The sequence below is a fragment of the Ischnura elegans genome, chromosome 10, assembly GCF_921293095.1.
Source record: "Ischnura elegans chromosome 10, ioIscEleg1.1, whole genome shotgun sequence".
In the NCBI taxonomy this organism is placed as follows: domain Eukaryota; kingdom Metazoa; phylum Arthropoda; class Insecta; order Odonata; family Coenagrionidae; genus Ischnura; species Ischnura elegans.
The window spans coordinates 54,574,439-54,589,945 of NC_060255.1; the positions used below are offsets into that span (position 1 = coordinate 54,574,439).

Sequence of the window (15,507 nt, forward strand, 5' to 3'; positions counted from 1 at the left end):
TGCTCAGATGGCTCATAAGGATCGTGGAAGGCTCTACGTTGTGTCGATGGAACGTAGTTTTCGTTTATAACGACACCTGAGTTGTGAAGATGAGGGGTCTTGCGATCCATTCTGTGGGTCCTATATTCCATCCGCTCAGTCGGCTCAAGAGTATGGTAGGAGGCTCTGGTTTTTTGTGATGGAATGAAGTTTTTATTTATATAATCACCTTCGGTATGTTGACATGGTTTCTCGCGGTCCATTCTATTGTCCCATTTCTCTCTATCGTCTTCTGCCAACATACAATGATGCTTGTTGGCGTCAACGGGTCCTGATGGGATATACATTGGCTTTAATGAATCACCATCACCATGGTCGAATGCGTCATTGCATCCCGTTTTAATGTTATGGCACAATATTTGTTTCTTTGGCGGCATTAGAGAATATTCCAAGTCATGAAATGGCTCTGGTGAGAAGTGATGTGCATTAATACCGTTACCGTTCTCATGAAAGGAATGATTCTCGACACCAGAGTCATTTTTCCTTCCAATTATTTTACCTTCAGATGGAAGATCTCGACAGTTTCCGCAATGAATGCCGTCATTTGCGACACTTCCCATAAGTTTCCCATTATTGTGAGCCTTTCCCTCATCCAAAGTTTCTGTCTTCTGTTCGGTAGGCACGCAAGAATGATATGTAGCGCCAGGATTTTTTGGTGGAAAATGCTGAGAATTCACCACCTCATATTCAACGCTGACAGGAGTGTTAATGTAATCTGTTACCTCGTCTTGGATTTTTGCCTGTATCAAATTGTCTTTTTCTTTGTTGTTCGCACTTTTGCGACAATTACCCTCATTCCTGCCTTTTGTTTTCTGATCAGTTGGCACGTCAGAATGATAGAATGTTCCACTGTTCACTGGTTTGGAATAGATTGGGCTTATTACTTCACCTTCGGCATCTGGGCAAACGTTGGTGTTACCCCTTCTATGGTCGTGTCTTTCTCTTTCCTTTTCATCCGGCATGGGAAGACAGTTTTTGTCACCAGGCGAGCTTTCACTAGCGACGACAGGAGTTTGTGTCACAATCACAGGTTTGTGTACAATCACAGGTTGACAAGAGTGAAAATCTTTTTTGATATCAATTCCATAATATTGATCCAATTGAGATAGTTCTAATTTTAACATATTTATCTCACGCGTGATGTCATCCAGTTCGCTGCGAAGTGGCATCCATATGCTTTGGAGTGGAACATTTGGGTTGGATATTTTCTGCAGCCCTTCATTGTATGCCGTTATCATAGATTTCCTCTTCTTCTCGAGAATTTTCAAATCGCGATCCATTTCTTCGTACTCTTGCAGATATGCAGCCATATCTGCTGTATCTCTCCGCTGTATTCCTTGCGGCTGCGTTTCACCAGCTACCATTCCACCCAGATGTTCAGTTCTGAGTTGGTACTGGTTCGTTTCCTCCATGGATGGTATGTTGTGTTTACGGCAATGGGTGCGGGAATGATGTGTTCTTTCTTCTCCTTCCCATGGATTGACGTAATCCTTACGAGTCATCTGCGATGAAGAAGGAAGCGTTCGTTATGGATTATGTTGAGCTAATATCAAAATTGGTCAACGGCTTAGAACGGGGGGCATAGGGGGACACGCATTCCTAAGACAATTCATTTAAGCAGAACAATATTGATCTATAAGACAAATTTATTGTTCTCCACAAATATCTCGCGATTCGATCGATGGATTTTTCTTCCTCATAGGAAAATCCACTAGGACCGCTAGAACATTAATTGCTTATGCTTGGTTTCGCTAATAGCAGGGCCCCCATCGCTTCTATAGCGTTGGGGTGTTTTTCCCTCGTCCCGGCCCTTCCGAACCTATCTCTTCCCAGGGTTGTCGGCGGGCTACCATTGCGGCGGCGCCTCTATCCTTTTTCCTTCCCTTCCTTCCCCTCCCCGGGTGTCTGGGCGAATAAGCTACTGGGTTGGTTCCCGGCCCCGGTGCGTTGTATCCTTCGAAGGGTTCACCTAGAACCCTCAACTCTTTGTACTCCACCAATATGTTATAGCCAAACAACTTCCCGACGACCGATTAATTGAGAGATTTTAAGTGTAAAAATAGCATAAAATGCGATTACTAGAGATAAAAGTCTTCATATATTCCCCTAAGGAGGGTTCACCCCGCTTATTCCCCCTGTTCGTGGCCCCCCAAACTTATCTTTTTGGGTACGCCTTTTAATGTGCTTATAGAATTAAGTTTTGAATGGGGTCATTCAAATGTGTTTGTGGTCCATTTTTTTTATGTGGAGTATTCACACAAATTATGAAAATTTAATTAAAGACCAATAGTTATTCATGACCAATGATTATAAAAAGGTTAAGACATGCGAAAGACTCATATAAGTGGAGAGTATTGTTAGTGAGGATCACATAAATGCTTATCCCAAACGAAAGAAACAGCATGAAAATATAGCATAGTAAGCCAATCCGATCCACCGCGGCATCTAGATTTTCACCGTTTCAATATCGGCCTCAAGAACAGAAATCGATTCCCGCTCTTGTGCATATTTAGCATGTAACTCAGAGGAACCAAACCCTTTACCCTCGGCAAAGGTATTTTAATAAAATTTGAATTATGTACTTACGTTTTGGGATGAATGCATTTGGTAGTTAGAGTGGTAGGAACACTTGCATCCAGGTGAAGTCTGGCCGAAGTATTGGCGGGAAGGGGTCGTCTGTTGCGGGTGGAGCTCTTTATGCTCCTGTCGCCCCATTTCGTTGATGATTGTCTGCGTCAACCTGTGTAGTAGGGCCTCTCTTATTATTAGGGGGTCGGGCTGTTCCCACAGCCATTCGTTTTCTGGCTCCTCCCTCATATCCTCGTAAACGCTTTCCAGGAGTATCTCAACTTCCTGAATATCCTCGCCTCTCCAAGCCCGGTCCACTAGCTCCAGGAGATAATCCAACGGCATTTCTGAGATTCCCCGATATTCTGCTGGTCGCCTCGGTGGTGGTGGATCAGTTGCAAACCTGACACCAGGCATCGCACCTTTCCGTTGATCCCGTTCTCCTGTGGGTCCATGTTGGCATGGATGCCTGAAGTCATTTTCAGCTTTGAATGTATTATTCTTCGCGTCCATTCCGTGGGTACAGAATTTCATCTGCTCAGATGGCTCATAAGGATCGTGGAAGGCTCTACGTTGTGTCGATGGAACGTAGTTTTCGTTTATAACGACACCTGAGTTGTGAAGTTGAGGGTTCTTGCGATACATTCTGTGGGTCCTATATTCCATCCGCTCAGCCGGCTCAAGAGTATGGTAGGAGGCTCTGGTTTTTTGTGATGGAATGAAGTTTTTATTTATATAATCACCTTCGGTATGTTGACATGGTTTCTCGCGGTCCATTCTATTGTCCAATTTCTTTCTATCTTCTTCAGCCAACATATAGGGATGCTTGTTGGCGTCAACGGGTTCTGATGGGATATACATTGGCTTAAATGAATCACCATCACCATAGCCGAATGCGTCATTGCATCCTGTTTTAATGTTATGGCACAATATTTGTTTCTTAGGCGGCATTAGAGAATATTCCCATTCATGAAATGGCTCTGGTGAGAAGTGGTGTGCATTAATACCGTTACCGTTCCCATGCAAGGAATGATTCTCGACACCAGTAGCATTTTTCCTTCCAATGATTTTACTCTCAGATGGATGATATCGATAGTTGTCGTAATAATTGCCTTCATTGGAGACATCTCCCATAAGTTTCCCATTTTTGTGAGCCTTTCCTATATTCAAAGTTTCTGGATGGTCTTGAACACGTCCCCTTTTGGCCGAATTTGCTCCATCAATTTCGGCATCTGGACGAACGTCGGTGTTACCAGTTCTATGGTTTTGTCCTTCTCTTTTCTTATCATCCGTCATGGGAAGATGGTTTTTGTCACCAGGCGAAGTTTCACTAGCGACGACAGGAGTTTGTGTCACTGGTTGGTGTTGAACACGCTCTCCTTTGGCCGATATTGCACCATCACCTTCCGCTTCGTTGAATTCTGAGCACAATTCGTCGCTCAGGTCTTCTTCAACGACTTCCGCGGCCAGCAATTTCTCCTCGGTGTCGTCGAAGTATATTTTCGGACACAGAGGCATTGGCTCCCCTGGTCTTGGGGGATTCGTGAGCTTGTGTATCCCCGTGAGTGTTCCGGATGCCATGTCATTGATGAGAACGGACAGGTGAATGTTTCGCCTCTCCTTTTCGTCCAGGGTCTTGGGAGTCACTCCGACTAAATAAATCAACCATTTTTCTGCCTGGGTTCGAAGCTCGTTGGGAATTTTAATCAAATTCCGTTGAATGTGCTCCAGGTGGACCATATACTCCTTATCCAGCCTCTCCTCCAGGCTGTTACCCATCACACTTCCTGAGATACTCGATGCACATCTCTTTAAAATCCGTTCCATGATGTACCTGGCGGAAAATATAGATGGCGAGATCTGCTGTTTAGTATATAATCTTAATCCACTGAATGGAATCGATTATGAGATTCAACTGATGGATATAAATGGAATCTCGTATTTGCGCGAGCTCTTTTCGAACTCTGCTGGCCGAAGACGGAACTCCGCCGGCTGTTGCTGACTGCAAACGCCTGCAAGATGGCTATTTTCTTCCTCTGCTACTCAAGTGATTGATGTATTACTCACTGTAGCTCTTTGATACTGTAAACAGTGCGTCTAAACTTCGTTTATAACACCACAATATGCTATCGCATCCGCTCTCTATCGCTTGGAAAATCCAATTGATAAAATGTCACCTTACGGCTACGTTTTCTGGTTGCCAAGGTAAACGAAAGTATTGTTGCCTCGCCAGATATGCCCTCTGCTGGCCTGCGGTAGTATCGCTTTTCGCCCTATGCTAATTTCCATTATTTTGAGTTGAACTCAGTTCAACGTAGGAAAGGATGGATGGAAAAATTATGAATTTTAAAGATTATTATGTTCTCTGAGTGGTAAAGACCATTCGCATCCTCCATACTTTTACGCCGGATACTGATTTTGAAGGTTTTTACGGAATATTTAGTGTAATTTTTATTTTCATGATGAATGAATGAGCTAAAATGATATTCTATCACTACAATACAGCGAAAAATCGCTCTTGATGACAATACTAATTATAAAAACAATATTTATCCCAACCGTGTATTAATTTTAAGTCTAAAGGTATTCGCTGAGTCGCTAAAAGCCACATGTGTCTTTTAAATAGTATACCGGTTTTCTTGCGAAGGCTTCCGCGGTGATTCCGCGATGAATAGATGATAAAATCATGTTTTCCGGGATAACACCGCGTTGTTTAATGTCTGATGATGACGGTGTCGTCGGAAGTCCCGCAAAAATCTTCAGATCAGTCGTTTGGTTTATTGCGGCAATGGATACGGGAACAGCGCTTACAGAGTTCTATATAAAATTCCAATTCTTGCCGGAAGATGGGTTAGTATACATTCAGTGGCGTATAGAGGGGCTTTCAAGGGGTCAGACCCCTTCTCTAGAGACTGCATTCCTTCGGAGTTCTCTAATTTAGACAACTACCTTTACGGTAGCCTTTTGAAAAAAAGCTCTTTTTTACTAATGGTTGTGGCCCCTTCATTCCAGGGTTAAACATGAACTTCTCTGCACACATCCTCCTAAATGACCCGATGGCATTTTTAGCCAATCATGAATTAAGGAGCTACTGTAAAACCTTACTTTAGAGAGTGGTAGTGCCACCACATCGCTGATTAAGTGTAACATGGTTTTAATTGTAATTTTGGTAGATGATTTAGTTATCTGATACTACTACTATTTTATGCATGACAAAATTGAAAAACAGACTTGGAATTTGGAGGGAAACTAAGGAAATAAGATTTGAAAAATGCCAAATTTGTCGTAATTGTGTCATTGATTAAACCACAGAAAAAGATCAAAGGCAGTTGCCTAAATAATAGAAATCCTAAGATTGCAGAGCGAAAAAAAAACACCAGAGAAAATCGCGAATGTGTGAATGATGAAGAGTAGAAATTATTTTCGCAGCTATTATGTACCTAATCCTCTTCCTTTTTTCATGAAGACTCTGATAATAAAATCGATTGTATGCTTTGTAAGCTGGTGGAATTTCGAGCCAACGACCAATGAATGAGCACCATAACGATTTAGGAATTTATTTACTGTCTGCAGTCAAGTTTTCTCGGGTTTCAAACCGGGTCGGGTCCTCCATTTCTCCTTCCAACGTTTCGATGAACAACTCGCCCATCGTCTTCAGGAATTCAGAAATCCAATCTCCAATTTTTTACTGTCTTTCACCAGTTTCAACTTTAGGACATTACTCAAGAGATTGCTGGTGTCTCCACACCGCTGATTTAGTGTGATGAGTTTCTAATTGACTTTTTCGTCGACGATTTCGTAATCCGTTCATCATAGGCATAAGTCAACAATCCGAAGAATAGCTTGACGTAGCTCTCCACTTCACTCTCCTATCCGTTACCTATCGTTCTAGGCTTAATCGTATAAGTTCAACCGATTCAGGCGTGATATAGTGGAAGTTCGACACATTGAAATGAAAGGTGGTTGCACTTTTCCGAAATAATTTAAATCGTCGTTTCGGCTAACAGATCCATCATCTAGTACTAGACTTATTATTAGAGATTGCTATTGCAATACTATCATGAAGAGTTATTAAAGATCATTGTCTATTAAAAGACGATTATAAGAAGCATTAAATTATTGAGGAAAGGTGTGACTGCCTTCCATTTCAATGTAATCGTAAAATTGGTAATATGCCGATGACTTGGCGAAAATACATTCATCATAATCATAAGCCAACAATCCTTAGATTGGTTTGACGCAGCTCTCCATTCCTATGTCCTATCCGCTACCCTTTTCATAGTGACGTATGAATTCTCTTTTACATCCTTTATAACCTGTCGTCCTTTTACGTCCTTCATATATCCTATACATCCTTCGTCCTTATCCTATAACCTGTCCTATTTAACTCATTCGGGGCCGTCCCTTGCCCTTCTTCCCTTCCACCTGTCCTTCTACGATAGTCTTCATCAGGTCATCGTGCCTCATAATGTGCCCAACTAAGTTGTTGCGTCCTCTCCTAAAGGTTTTTAGAAGAGTTTTCTTTTCTCTCACTCTTCTTAGCACTTCGTCATTACTTACACGGTCGATCCATTTATCTTCCACAAACCAATTAACACGAAGCAAGTCTCGACTAAATACCAACTAAATTCCCCCGTCTTCTCCTTACGGCTTCTATATGAGCTCTCTTTCCTCCTTTTAGCTATTTTTAGCACTTCCTTATTACTGACACGATCGATCCATTTTATCTTCTACAAACTGATATACACGAAGCAAGTCTTTGAACACACAAATGGATCCCAAATATTAATTACGTAAGTCTAAATAGAATTAGGCTGATTTTTTTTTACCTGTTCGTTCAGCGAATAAATACATTCACGCAATTCTGCACGAAATTTTTTCGTTTTTACTAGGTATGTAAATTTTCTTCCAGCATAAGCACATGTAATAGAGAACAATATAGATGGCATAGAACCTTAAAGCAAACATTCCCAATATTCTAAGCCAGTGGCGTAACTATGGGGAGATATGAGGGGATAGATCCCCCAAAAACCTAAGAGAAATGTACAATTTGTAAATATATTGTCTAAATTTGACATGTATTAACTGCATTTGCAAAAAGTTCAATCTTCAGTACCAAAATCAAGTAAAATGTATTTCCAGGCGTGTCATTTTTTCAAAAATTTACCAGATTTTTCCTGAAGGGGGGAGAGTTCGCCCCCCCCCCCCGCAAGACATATTCCTAATTACGCTACTGTTCCAAGCCAATGTACCTGAATTCCGTCCATAAAGATTTCGTAATAGAAAAAAAAGAATGGCGATTCCTTTGCCTGCTTTCATCCTTAAGTCGTAGAGAATATTAGAATAGTCGCTGCTATTTTTAGCGCTTGCAAAAAAAGTTCTTGCCTTATTCGATTTAACGGCATCCTTGGTGAAACAAGACTGCTAACATGGGTATTGTGGCTTCTCAGGAATAAGCTCTAAGCCTATACGTCAACGTTGATTTTGACTGGCTAACAAAATTAGTTGCAAGAATATAATACAACCACTTTTCTTTTTTTTAATTCATACGTACCTTCACACCATAAGAATGATATCTATTTCATAACGTTTTTATAAACTCGCTTTTTTGTTCACCATATTGTCCGGGTCAAATCTTGCAACTCAATTTTCACCCAGTTTTTCCGATTAGCTATCGAGTTGAAATTTTTCACGATTACTAATAACCAGGTGGAAATGAAATATTCTCACAGTTTTATTGTTTTAAACTACATCTCGATTTTAATCCAGAGTTTAGAATTAAATATGGAGATTATGTCAAAAATTATGAATACCAAAATTCATTGATAGCGCTGCGATCATTTAGAGTCATAATCACAGATTTGCTTGCATAAAAGTTCATTGAAAAATGAATTGAACAAAAATTTACTTTTATCCTTTTTAGTTCCCCATGAAAACAATGGTTTTTATAAAAAATATTGTTTATTTTGTAATATTATTTACTAAATCATGAGGCTACGAGATAAATCAACGATTTCAAAGGCAGATGGCAATGAAAAATCATGTATGAACTTCGATGAGAGAGAGAACTTTAGTTTGTGAAATTTCACTAAAATATTTTTAGATGTACACCCTCAGTCTATATGTACGCAGTGAAATAGACCAATAAAACGAGCATTATCTTGGGGGAGCACTACCCCTGAAGACGAAACCAATTTGCAATTGCCAGAAAAATTAACATCTCCCGCCATGTCTTATTGTTTAAATATACCAATCCTGAATTTTTCCCTTATAATGCGCGAACGCCCTTGGGCAAGAAGTATGAGGGTTCAAGGGGAACCCTTCAGGGATACAACTCACCGGGGCCGGGAACCAAGCCAGTGGCTTATACGCCCGATCACCCGGGGAGGGGCTGGAGAGGAAGGAGAAAGGAAAGAGGCGCCGCCGCGATAGGAGCCCGTCGACGCCTCTGGGATAGGAGCGGAAGGAATGGGATGGGGGAAAACACCTCAACGCTATAGACGCGAAGAGGGCCCTACTATAAGCGAAACCCGTCAAGCCATTAACGATCTTGGAGGATCATTCTATGAGGAAGAATAATCCAACGATCAAATCGTTAGATCGCCCTGGTGGAATCACGAAATCGTGCAATTCATTACCAAGCATAAAAATTACATTTATTAGAAAGAAAAACAATTTTATTAAAAATTAGCAGGGCGCCCGCGTTGCCAGAATAATAGTACCCAGAGAAGTGGGAAATTTCATATTTTCTCATTGAGAGCGTCAAGAGTAGTGCCTACCCGGCAGGATATGCAACCGTATGAATTGTATGACGTGACGTAACAAACCGTAATGAGAAAACGACGCAAAGGACGCATCGTGCGCAACCGAAAGTAACACTACGGGATTTGGGAGCACGAGGTGCCCGTATGTACTAACTTAAGTCGCAACCCTTGCAGCCGTATGAAAACGCAAAGCGGACATACAAACAGACATCCTCTTTTATACATGCTTACGAGCGTGCTGCGCCCGCTCCCAGTGGGCTTCCCCCGCTCTTTTCAATGCAGGTCCACAGAGGGATAGGCGCGTTTCTAATTTTAAAATGTAGAAAAAAAGGCAGGGTCTTATGTACAAATTTAATTGGAATGTTCATGTACAAATTGAGGCCAGAGGACCTCTTTAAACACAACATTGGAAGTAATTACACTATCCTCTGTTAAACGCACATGATGACTTATACTTACGTATCAACAGGAGACTTGAATGTGGAATCAGCCGCATTTTGATAAAAGTTATTTAAAGAATGCGAGATATTGTTGCAAATGAACAAATGTATCAGTTTGTGCGCCGTTAACGTCAGGAATATTTACCGGTTTTTGTTTTTTTTGTTTTTTTTATTATTATTTAAAACCCAATTTTAGGAAACAATAGCTATTATTAGGAAGTAAGATATGTCGTCGCATGTTCTCTGATAAATTTTGTGCATTTTGGTACCTCATTTGTAGAGTTTGGTTGCGTATAAGTTGAGAAAAAGGTATCTATACAGTAGAAATAATATAGAAGATGGAGAAAATAACGGCCAACGGTCCCGTTAAGTTATTCAAAATTTCAATAACGATTGATGAGAAAGTAATAATAAGTTTTAGAAGAACATTTCGATATCAAAAACAAAAATTTGGTGCGCATGTAAGATTAAGACTTTTCGTGCCATAGGCGTAATGTTAAGGCCTGTTTACACGATACATTAACACGTACGAATTAATATACGTTTGCGTGAATGATTTTTGTGGACCGGAACGGAACATGTACGAATGCATGAACCAAATTAGAACAGCTTCTATTTTCTGTGCATGCATTCGCACAAGTTGGGTGGTTTCGCGGTGCATTTTGGCGTTCATTCTCGCGTTCATACATTTACACATTAACCCGTACGTGTTAATGTACCGTGTAAACAGGCCTTTACGTCCTGCTAATCCTTGTGAGGATTGCCATGGACGTAATATTACGTCTTTCTATTTTATTGACTTTGTTTGCGTGAAGCTGTAATATTTTGCCCATGGTACTTTTCCAGTTTACTGCTTAGTGATTATGTTATTTCAAAAATCAACTGCTCGATGGAAAAAGAGTTCTTTAAATGTCTTGAGGACGAAAAGTCCTCTGTAGCTACCAGCACCCTTACCTCAGCCTACTTCGAGTGAAAATTCTTTGGAGAAAAGAACCGTTCGTTGATGGTGCCGTGACCCTTTTTGTCATCCAGGATTTTGAATGATTTGCTTGCATCAATGCTTTTGTATGATTTCCATGGTTTAAATAGTTCAAATTGAGCGTAATAAAAAATATTATGCATTTAATGGCACTACATCATTTGTTTCAACTTTAAAAAAAAAAAACAGTAGGTTTTCATTATTAAAATATATATCTAAAAGTTAGCAATTAATGTTATTCAACTCTTTTATAAAGAAGAGCAAAGAAATTCCATTTTTATTGAAATACACATCGATGTAAATATATTTTTGATGCTAATGTTTTGAAAAAATTTGCTAATTTAGTAAAAATGGCTGGATTTTTCAGGAATTCTTTAAAATTAGCGGCCGCCACTCAAAGTGTAATATTCGCATTCGTTAAGAGACGAATCTGATGTGCATTGACCAGCACATATTAATTTCGGAAGATAGTTTATTACACCTATAACACCACCCCACTCTGCGACTCCATTTGATTTTGGTGGTCATTTTTAGAAGTCCATTCTTAATTTTAATTTCTGAATTACTCGAGATAGTGTTACTATCATGGTAAAATTGTAATAAGAACACTGCAATATCATCAAGGTCTTAGCTATTCTGAGACTTTCAGCGCTCTAACTAATCAGGAAGTTGTCGAAATTTGAGTCGCAAGATTTTGCCCGGGAGGGCAAACAAGAAAGCGAGTGTTAAAAAAAAGCCTGCATGACCTATGCCACAGCAGCAAAGGCATTCTAATTTTATCCCTTTGTGTTCGTGATTGCCGTGTTTTACCCAGCGGAAGCTTCGGTGATTATCGTCCACACACGAAATAGCCTGTCATCACCAGAGAATGAAATTCGCAAAAGCGGACTCAAAAGTAGGTTGTTGGAAAATTAAAATTACGTATTTTATTGCGACTATGAAATGCCTATTACTAGATTCTCGTCCATTCAGAAAAAATGTCTCGTCAGTTGACGATGAGGGCGTATGACTTTACCACCGTTAGCAGGACGCATGTCTTACTTTTTTCTTGCATATGCCAAAATTTTCAACCTGAGATAGTGCTATATAGCGACGATATATGTCCATATACTTGCTTAATTGCGTAGTTTCCTTCACCAAAGACAACGAAATGGCATTGAATGCGATTCGTTACCCACCATCGGTGTATTAATAATATACAAATTATTTGATTTTAGAAATCCCTGTTTAGACAAATGTTAATGGTCAATTTTAACCTCTTTTGACAAAGGCCAGATTGGTGCCCATGCGATGCCACTCCACTTGACATCACCAGGACCTATATGCTATACGAGTAGTCAGGAGTTTTACATCGTCTGAGGTTAACAATGCATTCACGAGGCACAGAGCTCAAGGAAACATCTCTTAAACTCACCTATTAAATTTGCCTATGGTAGGAAAGTTTCCTTCGTTGGATAGGGTATTAATAATAATCCTTATTTAAGCCAAGCGCTACCTGCCTGCAGGGAACTCTACGCTACCGCCACGCTCGGCAGCAAGCAGCCTGCATGGTAGCGGCGTTCATAGCCTCGCACCCTGGTGGACTCACACAGCTGCACCCAGATGTCACTCGGGCATTTCCCAGCAGTCATGCCTAGCCGTTGCTTTTTTTCGCGCGCCTGAAATTTTTCACTTTTCATTAAATCGCGAAAAATAGATATCGTAATTTAAAAATATAAAAGCATGAAATACGTACTCCAGGAGTAATAATCTCTCGATTTAGACAATAAAAAATAATTGGAAAACACCCTAATATATTATCACTTATTCTACCCATCATCATATACAAGTAGATTGATAGGGAATATTTGAAAGACATGAAAATTTTAGTGGTCAATATAATCTTTCTTCCTCTGGCCTTTACTTCGTGGTTTTCTTTCTCCCCTCAGAATCATCACTTTAGCTTGCTTGGGGCGCGTAATTTATTTTCCTGTACCAGTCTAATAGCCCTTGAGTTTAAGACTTATCGCGCGCTAGAGCTATGACCTCTACGAATTAATCAACCCGTTCAAGCTCAAGCCTTATCATTTGACAACCTCGCTGAACTAATGTCCTCATTTCCTGACTCTCTAAACGATCTCAAGGCTTGCGTTCCAATACGTTAGTACCCTTTGAATAGAAAGATATACTTATGAAGAACGGTTCAAAAAATTAGGTCATTTTCAACGCGGTAGTGAAAGTGTGAAAATATTAATAGGTACTTTCTCATCGAAGGAACTTAATCACCTTTAAAGTTTTTATTCATTGTGTTTTTGCTTATTTTCCCGAAACGATATCAAGGGAATTTCTTGCAATCTCCACAGCGGCGGAGTATTTTCCTAGTTCCTCTTGTCACCTCCCCCCAAAGATATAATCTATCAAAGTCATTGTGAAGACCTAATATTTTCAATTGATTCCTCAGAGTTATATTTAAGTCAGCGTCAAAACCGACGTAACCAATATAAAAAATCCGATTGTGTAGGGTAATTGGATATGTTTCCGCACAATTATTACAATAGAGGATTATCAAATTGGCCTCTAAAAGTGTTGTCACCCATCGTGCGTTTAAATGTGTTTACAAAAGTCGCCACTCGCGTCGGTAATGGACAAATTTATCCGAGTTTCACGGGTAAATAAGGTATAATTAGCTGTAGTAACCGAAAGGGCATAGCCGAATAAAAGTGTGAAAAGTCCCCCATCCGGGATAGGATTTGGGATCAAAAAGGATTAACTTCCTCACACTTCCAGCCCGCTAGAGGCCCACCAGGGCCGGCTACCTCGAAAATTCGATTACCACTGTTTTTTTTTAAATATCTCGGGGAAGAAAGCATATTTTTCAATGCAGTTTCCAGTATTTGACGGCTTTCTTAATGGAGCAGATGCCCAATTTTTTTCACAACTTTTCAGTGGCACAAGGAGAAATGGCGTCGATTTGAAAATTTCAAACGCTAGTTTTCATAAAATAGTTTTGAGAGGGCCATGAAATGATGTAAATGTATTTCCAGGCATGATTTACGAATAATACATATAAAGATTGGAAAAAAACCATCATGAATGAGTGGATTCGAAGTGAAGGTGTTTCATAGTGTTCTTTCGTTAACACGTAGTACTTAACATGCGAAACCTTTAAACAATGTAGGACAGTCGCGTAACTAGGGGGGGGGATAAGTCCCCCCCCCCAAAAGTAAGGGGATAGATCCCCCCCAAAGCCTCAGAGAAAAAAAAATATTTAAAACAATTGTATAGTTTCGACATTAATAACTACATCATCTTAAAGATAACATTTTAGTGCCAAAATGATGTAAAATCTATTTCCAAGCATTTCATTTTCTTTTTAATTTTCCCGGACCCACCACCACCCCAGACCATCTCATCCCCCCCCCCCCAAAGCATATTCCTAGTTACGCCACTAGTGTAGGGGGCCCGAACACCTTGTAACACTTGAACGTATTGGAATTGTAACACCTTAAAACAGTGGGAAAGTGGGAAATATTAATATTCATCTCAGGTATTCATACTCCCAAGGCCCGGCAGGAATTAGCAGCCCTGCCCTAGCAGAATTCGACCCCGCAACCCACACAACTCCGCCGCGCCAGCGAGAGCGGCAAAAATTTCGACGAGGATGGGATTCGAACCCACGCGTGCAGAGCACATTGGATTAGCAGTCCAACGCCTTAACCACTCGGCCACCTCGTCATGTATTTATAATTGTCTACTCTAACGAGGGAATAAAAAGTATGTATACAAGACGGGATACAATAATTTATGAATATCTCCGCTCTCGTGTCCTTTGTCACGAAAACACAAGGGGACTGCTTAGTGGAGGTCCATTTCCATCCCATGGAAGGCTTATCTATCGCAGCCTGAGGCTTTGGGGGGGGGGTATATATCCCCTTATCCCCTCCCCATAGTTACGCGAAGTCCTACACTGTTTCAAGGTTTTACATGTTGAGTACTACGTGTTAACGAAAGAACACTTTGAAACACCTTCACTTAGAATCCACTCATACATGATGTTTTTTTTTCCAATCTTTACCTCGCGCTTAAATATTGGCGCAAGGCTCATGCTTGCTTGGTGGCCCTAGGGTGGTGTGTGGCCCAGGCAATGGCGTAGCCAGGATTTTGAAATGGGGGGGTGCTCTTCGGGGGTGTATGGAAAACACACCAAGGCAAAGTGGACCTGGGTGTTTTACGTTTTCGAAAAGTTCCGAAAGTTTTGGGATTTTTGATGCTGAAAACGTGATTTTTTAGGATTGAAAAACAATAATTTCGTAAGAGTATTTATAAGAATAAAGTTGATAAATTGGATGAAGTAAAAGCTTTAATGGCTTAAGGGGGGTTGTAACCCAGAAACCCCTCTCCGTGACTACACCACTGGTCCCAGGGCCCGGCCCACCCTTTCATCCGGCCCTGAATGGACTGTATAATTTAAATAATGCTCTTATTAACGACGATACCTTCCTCATTCTCATAATTCTCGCAGGCATTAGTATTATTATATTTGACCAATTTCGTTTTCCTCGATTGTTATTAGCTTTTATCAACCAGCACGAAAATAAAAAGACTAATCAGACTTGGAGAGTTTTTCCTGCGAAGGAGGATTCAACTCCACGACCTGCCCGTGCCACGATGTCGTCAAATAACATGCATGTTTAGATGTTGATGGAGACTTTCGTGGTGTAGTGTAGCATGCATAGCA

The 15,507-nt window shown here is 40.5% G+C and overlaps 1 protein-coding gene and 1 non-coding gene across 2 annotated transcripts in view; one reads left to right on the plus strand and one right to left on the minus strand.

Moving 5' to 3' along the window:
* The window catches only part of LOC124167245 (ninjurin-A-like), a 72,758-nt gene that overhangs the window by 23,534 nt on the left and 33,717 nt on the right, over positions 1 to 15,507 (plus strand). The gene's annotated exons all lie outside the window — the stretch shown is intronic.
* On the minus strand, positions 14,423 to 14,504 carry Trnas-gcu. The gene has a single exon. It is a non-coding gene; the product is annotated as a tRNA-Ser (tRNA).